Raw genomic sequence first — 24907 nt, forward strand, 5'->3', positions numbered from 1 at the left:
ACCACCAGTAGGTGTCAGCAAGTCACCGTTAATAAGGGAGTCGTTGCGATTGAACCGAATCATTAAAAAGGTTGATTAATTCAGGAAAGAAACACCATCAAGCTGCTCCGTGTCAGGCCTGGGACTCGAAACCAGGTCTCTGGGGCCATAGTGTGATGCTCTACCACTGTTACACAGATGGGTGTTGGGCTATTGATATTAATAGTCTATTAATATCAACTTGTTCATTGAACTGTTGTATAAAATCAATATCACATTTGTGGTTTTTGTGAAAAATGGCACTCTTCGTGTGATATTGATTAATTATATGAAATTATATACATATTATACACACTTGATTTCTGGGAGGATTCTAAATGCATTTTTTTAAATGAATGAATCATAGTGAAAGAACGCACTATAAATGAGCACAGTCAGTCTAGCTAGTGCTTAAGATCTCATAACTCCTCTTATAATCTGTATGATAAATGAATCTCTTACTTTTATCGTATAGTCCAGGTGATATGTGCAAAATTTGAGGTGATATGTTCACTTTTTCATAAAAGCATGGAATTTGGTACACTTGTATAGTTTGCGGCCCTAAACATTTTCAGAAATGGAGCCATAGCAAAAACACCTTGTGGTTGCCGTGGCGACCATTTGACTTTCCACCATAACCAAATGATGTATTTTGTGTCATATCTCCTGAACCAAACATGATAACACAGAAAAGGTGATGTCTACCCCTATGTTCTGATGGGGATTACAATGGTACCATACAGCATCTGAGCATCACAGTATCACAGCATTTACAAAAGTCTTATGGCTATTATTTTTTTCTTTCTTTGATAATTAACTAATATTTTATTCAATAGTACAATAAAAGGTTGTTTTAATTAATTAATTATTAATTTGTTACATTTATATAGCCTAGCGCTTTTCTGGGTACTCAAAGCGCTTTACATGGAAGGGGGAATCTCAATCTCAACAACCACCAATGTGCAGCATCCACGTGGATGATGCGACAGCAGCCATATTGCGCCAGAACGCCCACCACACACCTGCTAATTAATATTTTATGCAATAGTACAATAAAAAGTGTATTTTTCCTTACCTCTCAGGTAGAGTAAGGTAGGCGGTGGTATGTTTCCAATACATTCTTGTTCTCTCTCAATAATGCTCTAAGATCCCACGCAGATGGCAACGCAATCTTGCTAAACTGTGTGCTATCTGCACCTCTTCTGCTGCACATCTGTCATTTTCTCTGGGTCTCTGGAATTGTCAGTCAGCTGTCAACGAACTTCATTCTGGCCATTGCTTCTCAGTCTACTCTTAGTATCTTGGGCCTGACTGAGACCTGGATTTGTCCAGAAGACTCCGCAACCCTGCTGTTCTCTCTAACAACTTCCCTTTCTCTCACACCCCCATCAGGTTGGAAGGGTACTGGTCTTCTCATTTCTAATAATTGGAAATACTTAACCCACTCTTCCTTATGCATTAAAAATTCTTTCATGCTATTATGGTATCAGCTCCTGTTAAACTCCATATTGTAATGATTTATCACCTTCCTGGTCATATATAATCCTTTATAGAGGAGCTGTATGGGCTGCTGTCCTCATTCTCTGTGGATGGCAGTCCACTTGTAGTCTTTGGTGACTTCGAAATCCATCTGGAGAAGCCTTACACTGCTGACTTCCACTTCCACTCCTAGCTTCATTCGATCTCAAATGGCTTACCTCCACAAGCACTAACAAATCAGGCAACCAGCTTGACTTAATTTACACATGCAATTGTATCACAGACAACATTTGGTAAAACCTCTAGACATCTCTGCTCATTTCTTTATTACATTTAACCTACATATTACTACCTGTGTGCCACCAATTCCTCTACCAATTACTTTTAGGCAAAACCTACGCTCCTTTTCACCCTTCCATCTTTCCTCTGTAGTGTCATGCTCTCTTCCCTCACCCACCCATTTCTCATCTCTGGATGTAAATACAGCAAGTGACACTTTATGATTCACTTTAACTTCATTGAGCAAGTGAGGCAAAGCAAACGCACACCTATAGAGAGAACAACTGCACACTCACTTAAGCATATGCTATTTATTATGCTTAAGTGAGTGTGCAGTTATTCTCTTTCAATTAGTCCACTCTAACTTCATGTCAAGACAATATCTGTCTAGACAGGCCAGTGCATACTACCCCTTCTAACCTAAAAAGTTGCCCCATGTATCAGATTATCCTGTCTACAATCACCGGATCTGCACTCCACTGGTTTGAATCCTATCTCACAGGTATGTCTTTCAGGGTTTCCTGGGGAGGAGAGGTATCCAAAGAACATCAACTGGCCACACGGTTTCCCTCAGGAATCAGTTCTTCACCATATAAACTACACGCAAATGTCACAAGTGAAGTGACATACTGCCAAGTATGGTGACCCATACTCGGAATTCGTGCTCTGCATTTAACCCATCCAACGTGCACACACACAGCAGTGAACACACACACACACACACCGTGAACACACACCCGGAGCAGTGGGCAGCCATTTATACTGCGGCGCCCGGGGAGCAGTTGGGGGTTCGGTGCCTTGCTCAAAGGCACCTCAGTCATAGTATTGAGGGTGGAGAGAGTGCTGGACATTTACTCCCCCCACCTACAATCCCTGCCAGCCCGAGACTCGAAACGCTGCAACCTTTGGATTACGTGTCCGACTCTCTAACCATTAGGCCACGACTTCCCCTATCACTGGGACCCATTATATAAGCCCATGGTTTCTCCTACCAAATTCTATCATTAGGCCCTTTCGCACCGCAGGAATCTTTTCATAATACCCAAATTAATTGTGGAACTACCCACTTTTTGGCATGTTCACACCGCGGGAACTAGGAACTGTTTTAGTTCCCGGAACTCCGTTTGGAGAAACTAAATTAACTCCTACTTCAGAGTAGGGTCTAAAACAGTTCCATAGGAACTATTGTGATGTAAGTGTACGCTGATTGGCTAAATGCGTACGAAAACGCCCTCACCTGCCATGATTTAAAACACTGTGTAAGCATATACTGTGTAAACATTCCATATCCATTATTGTGAAACCCGCGGGACACAACAAAAACACAGCTCCGATCACAGCATCCACAATCCTCCTGTTGTTAACGTTGTTGTTCTTTGTTTTCGTTGTTGAACGCTGCGCACAAATGACGTCGCTGTCGACCGGCTTACGTCACTTCTTAGTACCCATTGTCGGTGTGAATGCAAACCTTTAAATGGTACTGGGAAATAGTTCACGCAAAATCGTCCCAGTACTTTAGTACTGTACTTTTAAAGCGGTGCAAAAAGGGCTATTGATGACACACAGCTCTATCATTCATTTCAACCAGACAATCCAATAGTAGCTACATGGATCGCAGGCTGCCTGACAAACATCTCGGCATGGATGAAGGAACATCAGCTGCAGTTCAACCTGGCAAAGACTGAGCTTCTTGTTTTCCCTGCCACTCCGGCTCTACAGCATGATTTCATCATCCTGCTTGGTTCATCAAAAATTATTCTGCAGTGACTAGCTAACCTTCAAGGACCATATTGTAAAGACAGCTCGATCATGCATGTTTGCATTGCACAACATCAGGAGGATCAGGCCCTTCCAAACAGAGCATGCTGAACAACTTCTTGCCCAGGCCCTTGTCATTTCTAGGTTGGACTATTGCAGTGCTCTTCAAGCTGGACTTCCATCATGCGCAAATAAACCTCGACAAATGTGTCAGAATGCAGTGGCACAACTGGTCTTCCATGAGCCCAAAAGGGCCCACTTCACAGCTCTCTTTATCTCCCCGCTCTCTTTATTTCACCCGTTACATTAAATATTAGCGATTCACGTGCGTGCACTCGCCCGCATGCAGGACTCTGGCTTCCCCCTTGTGGACAACATAATAGACAACTCTGGCCCCAAAGAGTGATTGCAAATTAAGTTTACATGAAATATGTCTGAAATTTCATTCTGCATCTTCTGAGATTTCATTGTAATCCTTCTCATAAAGTCACTAAATTAACCATTTACTGTTCACCTGATTGCGTTGCCATCTGCGTGTGATGTTAGAGCGTTGTTGAGAGTGAACAAGAATGCATTGGAAATATACTACTGCCTACTTGACTCTGCCTGAGAGGTAAGGAAAAATACACTTACCTGAAATTATTTTTTTTTTATAGGGCTATCTCTGAAATATATGATAGTATTCTTGAAAACAGTCTTTTAATGTATTATTGAATAAAATATTAGATAATTCTCAAAGAAAGAAAAAATTAATAGCCATAATATTGACTTTTGTAAATGCTGTGATACTGTGATGATGTTATTTCCTTCTTAAATTTCTGATTTCACCATTTAACTCTTCACCTGAACAGTTTATGTTGCTGTATATGGTATCATTGCAATCCTTGACCATCAAAACATAGGCATCACCTTTTCTGTGTTATCATGTTTGGTTCAGGAGATATGACACAAAATACTATGGGATTAACTTTGTGCCAATTAAAATGAATGTGATTTTTCAAGAAACGTATGAAAATATAAACTGAAACGGAATAAAATGTCTTTGAAACTGAAAAAATAAATAATTGCATGCAAACGTTTTGACCTCGTTTTTAATACACTGCATGTTTTTGCGACTGTTTTCTCTTCTTTCATTCATTGATCTGTACTTACAAATACGCTTCCAGAGTTTTAATTTACGCTTCTAAAGTTTTAATTTACGCTTCTAAAGTTTTAATTTACGCTTCTAACGTTTTAATTTACGCTTCTAACGTTTTAATTTACGCTTCTAAAGTTTTAATTTACGCTTCTAACGTTTTAATTTACGCTTCTAAAGTTTTAATTTACGCTTCTAACGTTTTAATTTATGCTTCTAAAGTTTTAATTTACGCTTCTAAAGTTTTAATTTACGCTTCTAAAGTTTTCGTTCGCCATTGTCACAAATCTCTTGTGGGGGCGGGGCCAGCAGCGGTGTGTTCTCATTGGCTACTGAGTTTTTGAGAGACGCTCAAGTCCACACTGGCGGCACAACACTGACGTATTCACTTCCAGGTCAAGAAGCTGTCAATCAAAAACTCAGTAGCCAATGAGAACACACCGCTGCTGGCCCCGCCCCCACAAGAGATTTGTGCCAGAATGGCGAACGAAAACTTTAGAAGCGTAAACAGGTTAAACTTGTGCACGTATGAGTTTCACTGCATGATTCAGGCTATTAAAATATATTTAGAATGATTACATAATTTAAGATATGGGCGCAGCAAATGTATAGTCTATTTAAATCATTTCATATAGTTAATATCACACGAAGTGTGCCATTTTCTTTCTCCAAAAATCAGCATGATTACAAATGTGATATTGATATTAATTTTGTTGATACTGATTTCATTTGCTTGGTAACAGCCTAAATGCAAGAATTTTACTCAAAAGATGATGCACACTTTTAGAAAAAAATGGCTTAAAAGGTAAAAATGCCCATAAAACTGGTTGAAAAAGACTAATTTCTATCACTGCTGTGAACTGACCACACAGAATATGAAAAATATTTTTAAAAAATCAGGAGTCAGCTGCCCACAGTAATCTTTAAGATACCAGCGCAATTAACACACTCAGCAAAATATCGTCTAATTATCGTTATCGATAAAATCCCAGAAAATATCAAGATATCATTTTTTGCCAATTTCGCACACCCCTAATTCATGTTATGTAATTTATATAATAAGTTATTGATAATAACTGTTAAAATATTATTAATACTTTTGACTTATCCATTTTCTTAAAAATGGTTTAAAGGCCAAAATGTAAAGTTTATCATTTTACAAAACGTTTTGTTTTTGTGAAAACTTGTTATCTGAATTGTAAATTATGCTTTTTACAGTCATTTTCCATTTTAATATGGTACTATAGACATTGTGCTACCCCGCTCATATGGTATTAATTTTATTTGTGCAGGTCTTAAAAAAAGGTCTTAAAAAGTCTTAAATTTGAGCTTAAAAGTCCTGCAGAAACACTGTTCATTGGTGGTTTCAGTTTGTCAACTTGTCATCACACAAAAAGATGTGATCTCGGTTTATAGTATCTCATATCTGAACTAAAATAAATAAATAAATAAAAATAAAAAATCTAATCAGCTGGCACACATCTGATATTCAGTGTTAAACACTGATTTGTTTCTTCAGTCATATGCATGAAGTAAAGGGTTAACTCTGGGACATATATCACCCCACCCTCTAAAGCCCTTTCACCTTATTCTTCATGGGCTTTCAGCTTTAGTTCAGCTCATGCACAAACACAAACATGTGATGTGTGTCGTTATTGCCCAAAGACAAAACATATGCATTTCGAATGTTATTTTAATATAGGCGACCTCTGCAAATAAAATGTTTGTTTTGTGATTAACTACAGGTTTTATACTATTGCGAAAACTATTGGACTCATCTTTGGTTTTCTGATAAGGTTTATGACAGAACCCAAAGATAAAGACTTGCATGTCTGTGGTAACATTCTTGACTTTAACACAACCTACGCTGTTTTTCCCCTTAATATTTCATTCCGGTTTGATCCTCCTTAAACTAGTGGCAGCTGAGACCACCCTCTTCTTTGAGACTTCAGAAATGCTCAGTTAACAGACTGATTTCAATGAAACGGTTGCCATGGAAAGCTGCTCTAACTATTAGGAACAGAAAAACATCATTTTTGGCATTTTTGAATGCTGAGGGCTTGATACCATCTTCAGTTTAAAGGTAAGGTTTATATTTGTGTCATAAGTGTCAAGCTTGCAGCATATGTTTAGACTGGTGTCTGTCTTGCATGTGTGTGTGAGAGTGTTTTAATGATTAACGAATAAATGCTGCACATCCATGCCAAACATTGTGAATGATTCCTGGAATACATCATCAAAGGTGCACAACTGAGGAGACACTAACGCAGTGGTTCTCAATTCCAGTCCTCTAGACCTCATTTACAGAGGTATATTATGTCACACTCGTCTGTGTGTGAAGACGTTGCGCGCAAATCCATGAGTGAATGTTCCGAAGTCAAATAAACTTCAACGGATTTCCCCTGCTCAGGGAGCAATGAACACTGTGTAGGGACCATGTTACTCGGAACACAGTTCATGTACATTGTTCTAACGAGCTGGTTATCTGAATCAGGTGTGTTAACAAAGAGGGACATGCAAAATATGCAGAGCGGGGGGGCGCGAGGACTGGAACTGAGAACTGCTGCATTAATGTAACATTATGTTGTTTTTCACAAACGTGTGCATTAGCACCATTTATTTTCTTCAAGTGATCGTTCCATGTCTCGTATATGCAGATTCACAGCATGGCTAAACGTGTGGCTGTGATTGGAGCAGGCAGCTCTGGACTGACGTCCATCAAATGCTGCTTGGATGAAGAGCTGGAGCCTGTGTGCTTTGAGAGCAGTGATGATATTGGAGGACTCTGGAGGTTTAAGGTTGAAAATGAATTCAATTTAAAAAAAAAATCAATTTGAACAGCTGAACAATAAAGGTGAAGTGTGTCATTTATGTGCCATCCATAGTACCAAAATGAATTGGAAAATGACTGATACAATGATAATGAAAAGAATGATTTTTAGCACACTGTAATCTAAGTAATACAAGTGCCAGAAGCCCATGGCTTAATAATTTATACACTGCCATTTTAATACAGTAACATTCAAACGTTTGGGGTAGATAATGTTTTTGAAAGAAGTCTCTTATGCTCACCAAGGCTGCATTTATTAGATCAAAAATACAGTAAAAATAGTAATATTGTGAAATGTTATGAAAATTTAAAATAACAGTTTTCTAATATATTTTAATACATTAAAATATAATTTATTGTGAAGGAAAAGCTGAATTTTCAGCAGCCATTACTCCACTCTTCTGTAAAAATAAAAATAAAAAAAGTTGAGCCAAATTAAAATTTTAAGGCAACCAGCTTCAGCAGATTTTTGAGTTTTCTCAACTTGTTGTTTTAAGTTTATACAACAAAAAGTTGAGAATCTCCTACAAAAATAAGTTGAGAGGACTCCGAAATCTGCTGAAGCTGGTGGCCTTAAAATTTTAAGTTGGTTCAACTTTTCTTTTCTTTTTTACAGTGTACTGATATTTTTGTGGAAACCGTGGTAAATTTTTCATGATTATTTGATAAATAGAAAGTTCAAAAGAAGAGCATTTATTTAAAAGATAAATCTTTTTTTTTTAATTATAACTGTCTTTACTGTCACTTTTGATCAGAATTAAAGTAAAGTAGAGTAAATCTAATAATTAATGTAATTGCACCTTCTTTTTATGGTAATTTTTATGGTAATTCAAGTTTTTTTCTAAATATTTTTTTGTTCTGACGTGTTTAACTTGTATTTTCTGTATGGAAGAAAAATTACAAATTAAAATGTATTATTATTATTATTATTATTATTATTGTCTTTAAAGTCTTTAAATTATTGTCTACTATGCAAAATCCACTTTTACGTGGTGTTTGGACATAAATGTGTGAACACACTGTCAAAAATCCACCCACTTTTTTCATCCCCTTTAAACCAAGTCAGCCTGTCATTTTGTGACGTCACATTGCGTAGGGCCGGGCCACGGGGGTTGATTGACAGCCCTGCATTTCTATAGTTTCCGCCCTCAGCGGTTGTACACTGTCCTACATGTTCTCTTGCAAGCAATCCCCATGCTCTGTGTTTGGATGTAAGACTCAACATAAGAGTCTTCATTTCCTCCCAAAATCAGAGCTGCTGAGGACGCTGTGGATTACTTTAATTTTTCATGGTAATGCGCCTCGAAATCTACCTAAATATGTGTATCACTCCAGACTCCTTTGTGAATGTCATGTCGTTATAGTGCTTTGCGTTTTAACCGTATTTGTGTGCGTTACATTAAGTATTTTTAACACTTTAACCTTCAACCCCATTTAGGGCCTCGCAGGTGAAAATAACCTACCTGAATTAAAATGGTAACAGTTTGTGACAAAGTGTGCTTACACAAACAAATTAGGTATCTTTGGAAAGAAGAGACTCTGGGCTTTACTATCTATCATCCAGAGTTGATAATGCTCAAAAAGATAAAAAGTTATAGACACTGACGTGCCTTGAAAAATATTTTTCCACACTGAATGTTTTTTTATTTCATATACAAATACATGAAATAAGTCCTGGAGCAATCCAGAAAAGTAATGGATCGAAAGCCATGTGTCTCATCAGTTCATATTTCAAATTTGAAGAAGATACCATGAAAAATGAGATTCCTGCAATATTTTTTCTGAAACTATTTATAGTCCCCCCACCCCCCTGTTTGAGGAAAAATAACCACCAAATGGATTGCAGAATTATACAAGCTATTTTAGTCATTATACATGTTCCTGCATAGTTTTTCAATTATAAAATAATAGACAGATTTATTTGAGCACTAAAAAATACAAAAATAATTATTTGAGTAATAAAAAAGGAAAAAAAATAGAAAAAAATGCTTTGTATATAGTATGTATACTGAAGTATTCTTCGTTATTCGTTATTACAATGATAAATATCACTGCCAGACGTGAAGTGATATTGCCAGACATGGTCATAGAGTCAGTAAACACACGCTGATGTGCTTCCATTCAGATTATAATCAAACAGATGGGCCATATAATCAATAATAGCTGATCAATGAATCACAATGATAGCCGTCATAGAGTCGCTAATAAACACGCTGATGTGCGTCCATACAGATTATAATCATGCAGACACGGCCACATTCCCCACACAATACACACACACACATATAAAAAATGTAGAAGAAAAAAAAAACAGTTTTTTATGGATAAAGCAGATCGCTAAGTTATGCCCCGCTCAGATGACAGCGTGCGTCACAGAAGCGTCACTGCCGGCAGGAGGGAGCGCCAAATTCAAATAATCTATATTCCGCTTTTCTGAGACTTTTTTTTCCGTAGACGGTCTCATTATGTTTGTAAGACCGTATTCTACAAAATCGTTTTGTTTTTTTACCACCAAGACGCTGTTTTTGAGCGTAATTTATTCCATAACGGACGCGAACAATAACTCTCTGAAGAAATGAAACGTAAACAAAGGAATATTCATCCTTATTACAACGTTATTGTTTCGCTGGACTAAAAGTGCTCGCTGGGATGTTTTTCTGTGGACCCTTACCTCTCTAACTAAACTGGGATTTCAGCAGTGGACGCGTTTGTGGCTCGTTATTACAATGATAAAGGTACGTACGGCTTTTTTACTCTGCGTGTTTGGATGTGTACTGCTTACACAAATGTAGCAAATTTGTGCCACTCATTCCTTATAAGCTTTCCATCGAAAAACAGCGATCTGTCGTCGATGCTTGAGGCTTAGACCCTCAGAATGATATAGAGTTTGACAAGATTAACTTTGTCCCGTTTCATTTATTCTATTAGAAAACAATGACACATGCAAACAAAGAGCGTTCAGTGCGAGGTCGCTCTGGTGCAGGCTAACAGGTTCTGATCAGCGCCACGCTTGTGAGATTAGTTTGCGCCGTTCATAGCTTGTGATTCGTTCGGTAGTGCGGTCCATTGACCCGTGCCGATGAAAGGTCAGCACGGTGCGAGCTCTGTAACATTACGCTGTTTCATCCCACTTTCAGTGCATTTGGCTTCCCAAATGTACGGCTAAACGCCGGTTCTCTCGCGCTCAGTTATGTTGTTTCTACCAGCTGTTTATTGCTGTAGATATGCAATGCAGAGAGACGTATACACGACGGCCTCTTCTTGAGACGGGACGGGACGGGAATATGCAGGTCATTTGCATTTAAAGCCATACACTCCGTACACAGAAAACAACTTCATCAATTTAACAACACACGCTCTACAAATGCCAACAACACAACCAAATAAAGAAGCGTACTGCAAATAGAAAAAACACCTGCAAATTAAGAAAACAACTTCATCAATTTGACAACACACATGCTACAAGTGCCCACAACACAACCAAATAAAGAAGCGCACTGCAAATAGAAAAAAACACCTGCAAATTAAGAAAACAACTTCATCAATTTGACAACCCATGTGCTGCAAATGCTCACAACACAAACAAATAAAGAAATGCACTGCAAGTACTCACAACACAACCAAACAAAGAAACGCGCTGCAAATAAAATTCTTTATTTGGTTGTGTTGTGAGCATTTGCAGTGCGTTTCTTTATTTGTGCTGTGAGCATTTGCAGCACCTGCTGTCAAATTGAAGAAGATGTTTTCTTGATTTGCTGGTGCTTTTTCTATTTGCATGTGTTTTCATAAGTTGCAGCGCGTTGAGCTCTCTCGGCCACCGTACAATAATCCTTCAGATGGCTTACTTATTGTATTTGCTGCATATTATGATGGGATAAGACAGAGTATTTTAACAATAAACAATATTACACACTTTACCTTTAAACAAAACTTTACAAAGCTACAAAGCTAATCCATTCAAAGTCATTGACCATATTCCCCTTATTCACAGGAAAAACCTGAGGCAGACTGTTGCAGTATTTATCGTTCTCTCATAGTGAACACCTCTAAAGAGATGATGTGTTACAGTGATTTCCCTGTGCCGGATCATTACCCCAACTTCATGCACAACTCTTTGATTATGCAGTACTTAAAACTCTACGCTGAGCACTTCAACCTGCTTAAACACATTCGCTTTCAGGTAATTAACACCATGACATTACAGCTGCTGAGATTTAACGGTAGTAGGAAATATTCCAGGTTTACATCCACATTGGTCCTGCCAAACATACCTTTCAACCAATCAGATTTTACGGTTTGAGTTTGGGATTAGGACTATTAGACAACAGTGGTGTTCCAGGAACACTTCTTGCTTGGGAAAATTATTCTCAGATAATTGTGTGTTTTTTTAAGATCTATCATATTTTTGAGTGTTTGAAACAGCATTCTCTGTGTAAAGATGACAAGTAGCATTCAGGCTCTGTGTGATTGGGTGTATTTCAGACCACAGTTCACAGTGTGAGACAAAGGCCTGATTTCTCTGACTCTGGTCAGTGGGAAGTGGTGACCGTGGACAGAGATGGACAAGAGGAGACACATGTGTTTGACGGTGTGCTAGTGTGTGCAGGACACTACACACAACCTATCAAACCCCTCTCAGGCTTCCCAGGTGCTCACCTGATGATATTACAGCACTCTGTCATCATATATACAAAATGTGCAGCATTCAGCACTGTGTGTAATACTAATTGTCTTTACGGCTCTATACATGTTATGGATTGAATATGTACATGGAAACATCAATATATTATATAACTTTTATTGTTTATTTTTATGTGCTGCAGGTATTGACACATTCTCAGGCACAATAACTCACAGTTGGGAATATAAGGACCCTGATCCTTACCTTGGGAAGAGAGTTGTTATCATTGGGATTGGGAATTCTGGTGGAGACATTGCCGTGGAGCTCAGCAGAGCATGTGAGAAGGCAAGCAAGATTTAATAGTTTAATATCGAATACGTAAGTCTGATATTTTTGTACAGATTTTTTTAGGTTCTCAGCAGGGTCAAAATCATATGGAGAAATGAAGAGGGATGAGGAATGCGTCTCACTAACAGACAAATATCAACTGAATGATAGGTGTCATTTTTTAGGACCTGTCACGCTCCTGCGAGATGAAGGTAAAGGAGCATGAAGAAGAAGTTAAGTCCAAATAGGGTATTTATTCCACAAACAGCAGAACGAAAGGTACAAAAAGTAATCGTCAAACTCAAACTGAACAGACTAAAACTAAAACTAAACTAAAATACCAGACCAAACGAGGATAATGACTAAATTAACAAGACACAGGTGAACTAAGGCAATCAAGGGGAGACTAGGTCAATGAACAAAGTCCAAAAGGGATGATGGTGTGACAGATCACCCCCCTCCCAGAAGGTGCTACCTCTCGCTGCAGAGAAGAAAATGGTCAGGAGACAACAGAGGGATAGTGACAAGGGCTGGCAGAAAAGCAGGCAGACAAACAGGGCAGCAATGGCGGAAGGACGAACCAGGGTGGAACAGATGGAGGGAGGAACCAAGGAGGAGCCCAGAGCAGGAGGAGAAGGGAGAAGCTCCAGAGCCCAGCCAGAAAGATTACATACGGTGGAGCCGATGGAGGGAGGAGCCATGGTGGAGGAAGGGCTGACGACTCAAGGGTGCTGTCCGACGGCGGGCGGAGCAGGTGGGAGAGGAGCCCAGGGCAACGGGGAGGATCTGGAGAGACAAGGCAGAGCGATGGCTCAGGCGGGGATCCGGAAGGCCACGGTGGAGCCAGAGTGACAGAGAACCAAGGTGGAGCTGAAGGGAAGGAGGAGCCTGACAGAGCCGAAGGAATGGAGGGACGAGGCGCAGCCGGAGGAGTGGAGACACAAGGTGGCGGATGGTTGACAACTGATCAAGGCGGAGCCGAAGAGATGAGAGAGCCCGGCAGAGAGGAGGGAGCCAGGAGTCATGGTGGAACTGGTGGGTCGACGGGCCGTAGCGGAGTCCGGGACTCAGAGACTGGAGGTGGAGACAAGGGATCCTCCAGCCACGTCGCCAATAGGGACTGGCAGCCCTGCGGCACACCCACAACACAGATGGTGGGCTGAGGGTGAGCTGAGGGGCTGGCAGAAAGCAGCGGCAGAGGGACAGAGAATAGGTGTGCTCGACTTCATGCAGCACCTCGCAGAACGATCCGCAAGAGTAGCCTATTGCAGTTGGGGGCGGAATAGAAAGTGAAGATGTCAATTCAGACACTTTCTGTTCCCGGTAGTGCCTAATAGAATTAAAATATGAGCAACCATAAACAAGGTTAAAATAAGTGTCATGTTAGCAACGTATGCAGGAGCATCGTATGCAGGAGTGAAATATTAATTTTATTCAGCTGGAGCAAACACAGAGCATGTAATCGCTGTAAGGACACGCCGAGAGTAACAGACATGAAATTAGCATTCTCGTGTATGCATTTCAACTGGGGTTTGTTGTATTCAGCGGCGTAATCTCAAAGTCAAGTTTTTTTCAATCTAAGGTTGATGTTTTATTAGCTGTGCTGAGTGTGTTTGATTTCAACTGTGCGCAGCGTCTAAAGCATGCGCCTTTATATCCTAATAGCTCTATACAATTAGAGAATATTGTTATATTTATGGTATTTATCAAATTAATAATTTATGACATTTGCTCAGGTGGGTGCTGGGGTCTTATCTATCGGATTGCAACGCATACTCGTTAACACTTTTGAACATTACACAGTGTGCGTCTGATTAGAGTTAAGCCTGTCAGCGTGGAAGCTCAGGCTCACATAGTCATAGGCCACTATTGTTAAACCAGTCGGCGTGGTAGCCTAGGCACACATAGATAGCAATATATGCAGTTCACATGGCTCTTCGGAGCAGCAGCAGTACATATGTCTTGGTGATAGATCTGCTTTGTGGGAAGTGTCTTGACTTGTGGTAGCAGTTTGCAGTGAAACCCTCCACCTTCCCCAGGTCCACCTGTATAGATCTGCTATGGGCTGATCATGTATGCTACGGGGATTATTCATATTATATATGCAGCAGCAGTATTTCTTACATGCTCACAGCAGCATGTTGTGGATGTATTGGCAATAGTAAGTCTTGGTACTTGCTCTGCCGCAGCAGCAGCAGTATAGCAGATCTATTCCGCCAAGCCCAAATACAGTAGCATTGTCATGTACATTACCATGCAAATCACTCCGAGAGTTGTCATGACAGAAATACTGTTTAAATACCAAAAACGTGAGGGTAAATATGCTTTTATCAGTGTTTTTTGATAAACGTGACTCAATATAACATTGTGACTACAGTAAAAAATCTTTTACTGTTTTAAAAGAACAGCTTTGTGAGCATTATTGGAATTGGGGATGTTAGAATACATCCAAAACCCATGTGATGGTTGTCGTGTGGTGAATTTGGCAAATCTTGAAACAGCTGTGTCATCATCAAAGCTTCTGCAGCCGCTCTGGAGAAACTGCGAGCATGTCTGCATCTATCTCCTTCGAGACCTGCCTCAGCTCACCCTCAGCGGTGGTGCAGTGGGCGGGGCTTTCCTCCGCGCTCCCGCTCTCCACTGTTTTATCCACCGTCACATGCTGGATCATACTGAAGATGGCGCCGCTGATGGCAGCTATTGTGCATTACTCTTCAGTGTTTGTACTGTTTTTTGTTTGTTTTTCCTGTTTTTTGTGTTTCAAACACGATCAGTTTTATCAGGGACGACCTGCTGAACATTCGGCAGAACACACCACAAAATCGTTTACCGGATTTTGATTTTTCGGACGTTTTGCTGGATATTGTAGTTGGCGGAGCCGTAGCTCAAACGCTACAGGAGGCGTAGGCGGGACATACCGGACAGCGTACTACATCTGCCTAACTTCACGCTGATCAGAGCAGATCGGGATGCGGTATCAACGAGGAAATTGCGAGGTGGCGGGACGTGCTTTTACATCAATGAGAGGTGGTGTACAGATGTAACTGTGTTAAAGAAGATGTGCTGTTTAGATCTAGAAACGCTCTTTATTATCTGCAAGCCGTTCTACTCGCCGCAGGAGTTCTGCTCGTTCATTCTCGTGAGTGTCTACATTCCACCGCAAGCGCACGTGAGCACAGCTTTACAGAAACTCACTGATATGATCACAGGTCTGTGGATGATGCAGTCAACATGGGACTGCACTTCATCCTGCAGCATCTGGACAGACCAGGGACTTATGTGAGGATCCTGTTTGTGGACTTCAGCTCTGCTTTTAACACCATCATCACGGAAACCCTTCAGAATAAACTAACCCAGCTCTCCGTCCCCACTTCTGTCTGTCAGTGGATCAACAGCTTCCTGACAGACAGCAGTTAGTAAAGCTTGGTAAATTCACATCCAGCACTCGTACATCAGCACTGGATATACTCAGGGCTGCGTACTCTCCCCACTGCTCTTCTCCCTCTACACCAATGACTGCACATCTAAAGACCCCTCTGTCAAGCTCCTGAAGTTTGCAGACGACACCACACTGATCGGCCTCATCCAAGACGGTGACGAGTCTGCTTACAGACATGAGGTTAAGGAGCTGGCTGTCTGGTGCAGTCTTAACAACCTTAACCTGGAGCTTAACACGCTCAAAACTGTGGAGATGATAGTGGACTTCAGGAGAATCCCCCCCCCCCCCCTGCTCTCCCCCCACTCACCATCATGAACAGCACTGTGACTGCAGTGGAGTCATTCAGATTCCTGGGCACCACCATCTCCCAGGAACTGAAGTGGAATATTCACATAGACTCCATTGACAGAAAGGCCCAGCAGAGGTTGTACTTTCTTCGCCAGCTGAGGAAGTTCAACCTGCCACAGGAGCTGCTGAAACAGTTCTACTCATCATTGAATCCATCCTCTGCACTTCAATAACTGTCTGGTTCAGCTCAGCTACCAAATCTGACCTCAGAAGACTACAGAGAGTAGTCCGGACTGCTGAGCGAATCATTGGTACAACCCTCACCACTCTCCAAGAACTGTACTCATCCAGAGTGAGCAAAAGGGCTGGTAAAATCCCGCTGGACCCCTCACATCCAGCACACTCCCTCTTTGAACTGTTACCGTCTGATCGACGTTACAGAGCTCTGAGCACCAGAACGACCAGACACAGGAACAGTTTCTTCCCTCAGGCAATACATCTCATGAACACTCAACAATAAACGTGGAACTATAATACATTATCCATTCACCTCACTCACTCACTAATTTTATTTTTATTTTCTCATTTCTAATTTGCACATACTTGACCTGTACATACAGGTACATAGTTGTCTATATTATATATTGTGTTTTTGCTGATTTGTACATAGCCTATTTGGATATTTAGATATTATTCTTTTATTATCTGTGTCCTGTCCTGTTGCTGCCTTTCTGTTGCACTGTGGAGCTTCTATAACAAATTCCTTGTATGTGTAAACATACTTGGCCAATAAAGCTCATTCTGATTCATTCTGATTCTGATTTTGATGCGTTGTTGCCGGCTCTCACACCAGGTCACCTCAGCTCTTTCTGGCGAGGGCTCGTCGGTTGCAACAGGCTTTTGCTCTCCATCTGTGGTAGCCTCTGGCTGACGCTTCACACAGCAGGGTGATGATTGCTTGGGCTCTGGGTCGAGAGTGGGGCTGGTGTCGGCCTCCTCTGGTCTGACAGTCATGGATGAACTGCATGAAACCAGCACCCACTCTATGTAGTCCGCGAAGCTCCCTCAAAGGCCCTATCCGGACAACTGCTCATTTGTGGCAGAGTTGAGGCCAATGCGCAGGAACGTGCATAAGCAGCTGTCCGGGAGGGTGGTCTGATGTGCGAGTTCCTTGAGTGAGTGGCTCCCCTGCTCCTGGAAGAGCAGGTTGACGATGGTGAGGTAATCTATGAAAACAAAAATAAAAGACAGGGTAAACATGATGGGATGCTGTCTCTTTTTGTGGTCGGTTATTCTGTCACGCTGCTGCAAGATGAAGGCGCACGAAGGAGAAGATAAATCAAAATAGGGTATTTATTCCACAAACACTGAAGAACAGGAATTTCACAAACAGCAGTACGTGAGGTACAAGCAATAACCGGCAAACTCAAACTGAACAGACAGGAATTTAAATACCAGACCAAACGAGGATAATGAACCTAGCTAAGGCAATCAAGGCGACACAGAAACTAGATCAATGAACAAAGTCCAAACAGGGTGATGGTGTGACAGGACCCAACTGATTATTTTCTAATTAAATAATTAAATATGAAATAAAATGTCAACCTTCCAACAGCTAAATAAATAGATACTTTTCAAAAGTAATGGATTATGGTAGAATTCCAAGGTACAATATGTAACCACTTACTGTCAATACTATTAATCCATGTAATGTCATAATTTTCATATATTAACATAATACTAAAATAAGTATATGACTAATTAATTTAGCATCTATTAACAAGAAAAATATAAAATTCATCCTCATAATACAATAGATATTTGCCTTTTTTATTTTTTTTTATGAATAATTGTAAATGGTTAAAAATTTTGGGGGTGATATAGCAAAGTACAGTAATATAAATATACATTAAATAGTATGTATGTAAATGCATTAAACTTCCCATGAAATAATTTTTAATGTAATGCAGTGTTTGTTATAAGTAATTTATCTGTGCACATAATAGTTATTTTTTAATTCATATCCCCTTGTAATATTGCATCAAAATAACTTCCCCTCGCAACAACATCTACAATAACCTCTTCAATTCAACAGCCTGTCACTCACATAAGATTGCTGTAATTACCAAACAGCAACGATCCAATCCAAACATTATTGCAATTTCCATTTCATGCCAAATTTGAATTTCTAGATGTACCCCTGCTAAATTAATGCACAATATGTCATCAAACTCTGTGTCCATATGACTGATTATTAACTGCATTTTAACCCCTCAGTTCCGAATATGTGGTTACTCTATTGTTTCTCATTAAAATTCTCCTATTTTGACATGCTTACATTCACTCATGTCTATCTACTAATTCAGTTTCCATTTCTCAAATTGCTTTGGTCATCCTATTCCCCATTCTTTTAGACCTTCCTGAGTACCCGGAAAGGTGCTTGGGTCATAGGTCGCATGGTTGGTAGAGGGCTTCCTCTAGATATGACGATGGTCAGACGAGTTCGAGATCTGATTTACAACCTCCTGCCTCGAGCTCTGCTCAACTGGATTGGGGAGAGAAGCCTCAATCAGAGACATGACCATAAGCTGTATGGACTACAGCCTGCTCACAGGTGAAGGGCCAAAACATGATCCTCAAAGACTCTTTCCAAACTCTTTTCATCGCTGATGATTAAAGTAAAGCCCTGACAGTTAAAAAAATATGGTTCACAGTGACCTTTACCCATGTTTTGTGATTCCAGGATCCTTGACCAGCGTGTCATTATAAACGATGACCTCCCAGGTCGCATTCTGGTTGGAGAACTGGTGATGAAACCAAATGTGCAGAAGTTTCAAGACTCAACGGTGGTCTTTGATGATGGGACTGTAGAAGAGAAGATCGATGCAGTGATCTTATGCACAGGATATGATTATAAATTCCCCTTCCTCCCCACCTCTTTAAACTCTGGTTCTGATGGAGATATGAAGCTCTACAGAAGAGTCTTCCCTCCATCTCTTGAGCGTCGAACACTGGCCATCATGGGCCTGCTGCAGACCAAAGGGCCGATCATGCCAGCTGTAGAGCTACAGGCACGCTGGGCCACCAGAGTCATTGCAGGTAATGTGCAACCATGAGAAGTCATGAAAAAAAATAATTTTGTGATTTGTAAATATAGAGAATCATAAGAAACATATTTGTATGTGATTATGGGTAAAAAAAATAAATAATAATAATTTGCCTGTTCTTCAAGGACTAAACCATCTTCCTTCAGCTGAGAAAATGGATAAAATAATTGAGAAAGACATACAAGCAAATTTAAAGAGGTAATTACTTATTCACCTGGATGATAATTTCAAATAGGTTTTATTTTGACAGTTAATCTGCTGTCTCTCCACAGTTACCCCTGTCCCAAGCTGGCTGCCCTTCAAGTGGATTACATCCCTTACCTAGACGCAATAGCAAAGGAAGTGGGCGTCTGTCCCAACATTGCTTGGCTGCTCCTGTTGGTTTGAGGGTTTTCTTCGGGCCCTGTACTCCCTACCAGTTTCGACTGAGCGGTCCGGGGCACTGGAAAGGTGCCCGTCAGGCCATCCTTACCCAATGGGATCGTGTGGCCAAACCCATGAAGACACGGTCCATTCCAGAACCATCATCCTTCAGTTTATTTTTTTGGCTGGGCCTGTCAGGAGGGGCTGCAGTGATTTTTGCTTTAATGGCAATGCAAAAGAAGATCCCACTCTTTCTGAATATCGATTAGATCCCATAGATATCCCACACTCAGTTTTTGGGTACCTCTGTTTTGCGTTTACACTTTAACCTAATTGTTTCTTAGTCTAATTCTTAGAGTTCATTATCTTGTAAAATCCATGTAAAAAGTTATATTTTAAATTCTTGTCTCAAACAAGTGTATTTTTTGTTCTTAGATTTATCTCAAAACAAGTGCTCTGCCATATATCCAGACATCATATTTTTTTTTGTGTTTTGTTCTGTTTTTCAACCAGGTAATGTAGTAATATGTCTTTTGACAATCATCACAGAAGTAACGTGTCAGCATTTTCATTACTCTAATATACTTTTAAATAAAAAAAAGTGGTTAGAGAAGCCTGAGTCTGTCAGGGCTGGTATTTTGTGATTGTGAGATGATTATTATCATGCCTACATATCATTTAGTTTCTCTCTCACACACTTAAATATTTAAAAAAAAAATATATATATATATATATATACAGTATAAACAGTCCCCTCCATAAGTATTGGAACAGTAAAGACAAAATTGCTCTGTTGGCTGTGGAGTCAAGACATTTGTAAATATGATTAAAAGATGAATATGAGACAAAACTACAGAATGTCACATTTTATTATTAGCCGTTTCAACACATGTTTTACCAAATAAAAAGAACAGCACTTTTAGAGTTCATCCCACTCATTGATGTGAGCATAAGTATTGGGACAGTTGAGCATAAGGCAGATTTAAAAGATTAAAAGCTATTATTTAGTTGCAGATCCCTTGCGCACAATCCCAGCAGTGAGTCTGTGACCCATAGACATCACCAGACTCTTGGTCTCATCCTTTGAAATGCTTTTCCCAGCCTTTAATGCAGCCAATTCCAATTGTTGCTTGTTTTGGGGAGTTTCTGCCTTTACTCTCCTTTTAAGATTTAAATCTGGAGACTGATCGACAATCGAAGACTTTCAATTTCTTTGCCCTTATAAATTCCTTGACTGAGCTGGCAGGGTGTTTTGGGTCATTGTCCTGATGCAATATGAAGCACTTCCCAATGAATCTGGTGGCATTTTCTTGGTAGGCAAGATGGTTTTGTACCCTTCCAAATTCATTCTGCTACTGTCATCATACATTAAGTCATCAGTAAAGTTGAGAGGGCCTGTTCCTGAGGCAGCCATGCATGCCCATGCCATGACACCACCTCCACCATGCTTTACAGATGAGGCTGTATGTTTGGGATCATTGCAGTTCCCTTTTTTTCTCCACATTTTTGCTTTCCCATCACTTAGATAAAGGTTAATCTTTGTCTCATCGGTCCATAAACACAGTTCCAAAACTCTTCTGGCTCACCTTTGTGCTTTTTTGCAAACTCTGATCTAACTGGAATCGTTGAACTATGCTGGTAACGACGGAACTTGCAACCATAGTTGGCTAACGATGCCTTTGGGAAACGCACCCCAGGTCGTTGTTGGTTGCTGGTGGTTTCCAAACTCTTGATTTCTTCATGCCCTTTGTTTTTGCTAGAACTCTAACTGACTTTCTCTTTTCTTTTAGCATCCAAATTGCTTGCTTTTCTCTCAAAGTCAGCTCCCTCATCTTCATCCTGGTTTGTGTGTCATCATCGAATGCAAGATTGAGAATACAGAAGTAATGGATATAACTGATGGGAAACACTTTTTCACACAGGGCCATGTGGGTTTGGATTTTGTTTTCCCTTCATAAAAAAACCTTCACTTAAAAACTGCATGTTGTGTTTACTCATGTTATCTTTGATTAATATTTAAATTTGTTTGATGATCTGAAACATTAATGTGTGACAAACATGCAAATAAATAAAAAATCTGGAAGGGGGCCAACACTTTTTCACACCATTGTATGTATGTATATACAGGTCCTTTTCAAAAAAATTAGCATATTGTGATAAAGTTCATTATTTTCTGTAATGTACTGATAAACATTAGACTTTCATATATTTTAGATTCATTACAACACAACTGAAGTAGTTCAAGCCTTTTATTGTTTTAATATTGATGATTTTGGCATACAGCTCATGAAAACCCAAAATTCCTAACTCAAAAAATTAGCATATCATGAAAAGGTTCTCTAAGCGAGCTATTAACCTAATCATCTGAATCAACTAATTAACTCTAAACACCTGCAAAAGATTCCTGAGGCTTTTAAAAACTCCCAGCCTGGTTCATTACTCAAAACCGCAATCATGGGTAAGACTGCCGACCTGACTGCTGTCCAGAAGGCCATCATTGACACCCTCAAGCAAGAGGGTAAGACACAGACAGAAATTTCTGAACGAATAGGCTGTTCCCAGAGTGCTGTATCAAGGCACCTCAGTGGGAAGTCTGTGGGAAGGAAAAAGTGTGGCAGAAAACGCAGCACAACGAGAAGAGGTGACCGGACCCTGAGGAAGATTGTGGAGAAGGACCGATTCCAGACCTTGGGGGACCTGCGGAAGCAGTGGACTGAGTCTGGAGTAGAAACATCCAGAGCCACCGTGTACAGGCGTGTGCAGGAAATGGGCTACAGGTGCCGCATTCCCCAGGTCAAGCCACTTTTGAACCAGAAACAGCGGCAGAAGCGCCTAACCTGGGCTACAGAGAAGCAGCACTGGACTGTTGCTCAGTGGTCCAAAGTACTTTTTTCGGATGAAAGCAAATTTTGCATGTCATTCGGAAATCAAGGTGCCAGAGTCTGGAGGAAGACTGGGGAGAGGGAAATGCCAAAATGCCTGAAGTCCAGTGTCAAGTACCCACAGTCAGCGATGGTCTGGGGTGCCATGTCAGCTGCTGGTGTTGGTCCACTGTGTTTTATCAAGGGCAGGGTCAATGCAGCTAGCTATCAGGAGATTTTGGAGCACTTCATGCGTCCATCTGCTGAAAAGCTTTATGGAGATGAAGATTTCATTTTTTCAGCACGACCTGGCACCTGCTCACAGTGCCAAAACCACTGGTAAATGGTTTACTGACCATGGTATTACTGTGCTCAATTGGCCTGCCAACTCTCCTGACCTGAACCCCATAGAGAATCTGTGGGATATTGTGAAGAGAAAGTTGAGAGACGCAAGACCCAACACTCTGGATGAGCTTAAGGCCGCTATCGACGCATCCTGGGCCTCCATAACACCTCAGCAGTGCCACAGGCTGATTGCCTCCATGCCACGCCGCACTGAAGCAGTCATTTCTGCAAAAGGATTCCCGACCAAGTATTGAGTGCATAACTGAACATAATTATTTGAAGGTTGACTTTTTTTTGTATTAAAAACACTTTTCTTTTATTGGTCGGATGAAATATGCTATTTTTTTGAGATAGGAATTTTGGGTTTTCATGAGCTGTATGCCAAAATAATCAATATTAAAACAATAAAAGGCTTGAACTACTTCAGATGTGTTGTAATGAATCTAAAATATATGAAAGTCTAATGTTTATCAGTGCATTACAGAAAATAATGAACTTTATCACAATATGCTAATTTTTTGAAAAGGACCTGTATATATCATAGTGGAAAAATTTAGAAACTCTAAATATTTTTCAGGGTTTCCACATAAACTGTAAAATAATACTATTTATTATAATAGATTTTCGTAGGTTAAGCTTAAAAGTCTGGGACAGGAGTACATTTTTAAAAATGATGAAAGCATGGTAAACACTTTTCCAAGATAGCTTTAATGTGACCTTGACCTTCATATAACAAAAAGGAAAAAGCTTTAATAAAAATCAAGCCTTGGGACCTGTAAGTGGCAAAAGAAAACAGGACTTTGCTGTCATTTGTCATCATTTTTTAACTAATTCAACTTTACTGAGTGAGCAAAGTGAGTGACAACCATGATCTCCGCCCCTTTTACATCTACATCTACACTATGGGGGGTGCGTCGTGCCATGGATTACCAACAAAAGGAGACGGTCGTGTACTTTTTTACGTGTGAGAAGGAGTATATCGCAACACAGACGCATGACACCAACGTCGGAGAAGAATGTCGCAACACAGATGCGTGACACAAACGCTGTAGAGAAGTACGTCGCCACCACAATAAATTAATATCTTACCCTCATGTGTTTTCTTTCTAGGTTTTCTTATTTTATTTGTTATCTTTATTACCAATCATTAACTTTTTTCTTTTACTTTCCTGTGTTCTGATGACATTGAATATATCCTTGATACAAATTGTGTATTGCATACAAAGTTGTATGTCATTAATGTCATCTCTGTACTGTTTACAAACAATAATAATAAAAAAAGAATTCATTCACTTTCTCATGGAGATTAATGACTGTGCAAATTATACACCATCAAAGTCGCAATTTTAGGTTATGTTAACGATTATTTACTTCAAACTTCAAATATAAACACATAAATTTAATAATTATAATCTATAAACAATGTTCTGGGATATGTCATTCTGAGCTTTTACTTTTGATGGTGGTAAGAATTTTAATTAACACAGCTGACTATACAATGTGTGAATACATTAGCTCACAATGTCAGACTATATGCGATATTGTTTTCAGGAGATGAAGTCATTTTAATAGCCTATTATTTTCAAGAAATCAACAATGACAAAATATATGACAGGAAAATACTATTCTAATCACAAATTTCAAAACAATGCAGGTTCCTTTTCAAATGTTTTAATTAGGGCTGTCAGTAATGATTATTTTGTTAATCATCTGCTAAAGATTGTATTTATTTATATATTTTTGGTAATTAAGATAAGCGAACAATAGCTTTTAGTGTGAATTAAATACATGTAATAATGAGGCAATAATAATTGGCTGAAATAAAGTATCAAAAGTAAGTAGTCCTATTGTTTTACTGATCAACACTTAAAATACATTAATAAATGTATAAACAATAAACTTACGTATTTTATGTATTATAACAAATGCCAGCAGAGGGTGCCAGCGGCCTGACTATTGTTGTTAAACTTTACGACACAAGCAACCCCTTGTTTATCTAATGTTTAATTGCATTTAATCTGTAATGTTTGGCCACATATTTATGATATAAATGCTAC

The 24907-nt window shown here is 39.8% G+C and overlaps 1 pseudogene across 1 annotated transcript; it reads left to right on the plus strand.

The window, feature by feature from the left end:
* Positions 1-6585: 6585 nt before the first annotated feature.
* Positions 6586-20043, plus strand: LOC306880548 (flavin-containing monooxygenase 5-like; annotated as a pseudogene). Its single transcript, XR_013785880.1, has 9 exons — positions 6586-6752; positions 7327-7467; positions 11491-11679; positions 11982-12147; positions 12323-12465; positions 18589-18788; positions 18918-19273; positions 19407-19479; positions 19554-20043. The product of XR_013785880.1 is annotated as a flavin-containing monooxygenase 5-like (transcript).
* Positions 20044-24907: the final 4864 nt, after the last annotated feature.

Source organism: Barbus barbus, assembly GCF_936440315.1.
Source record: "Barbus barbus genome assembly, chromosome: 14".
NCBI classification, from domain to species: Eukaryota; Metazoa; Chordata; class Actinopteri; order Cypriniformes; family Cyprinidae; genus Barbus; species Barbus barbus.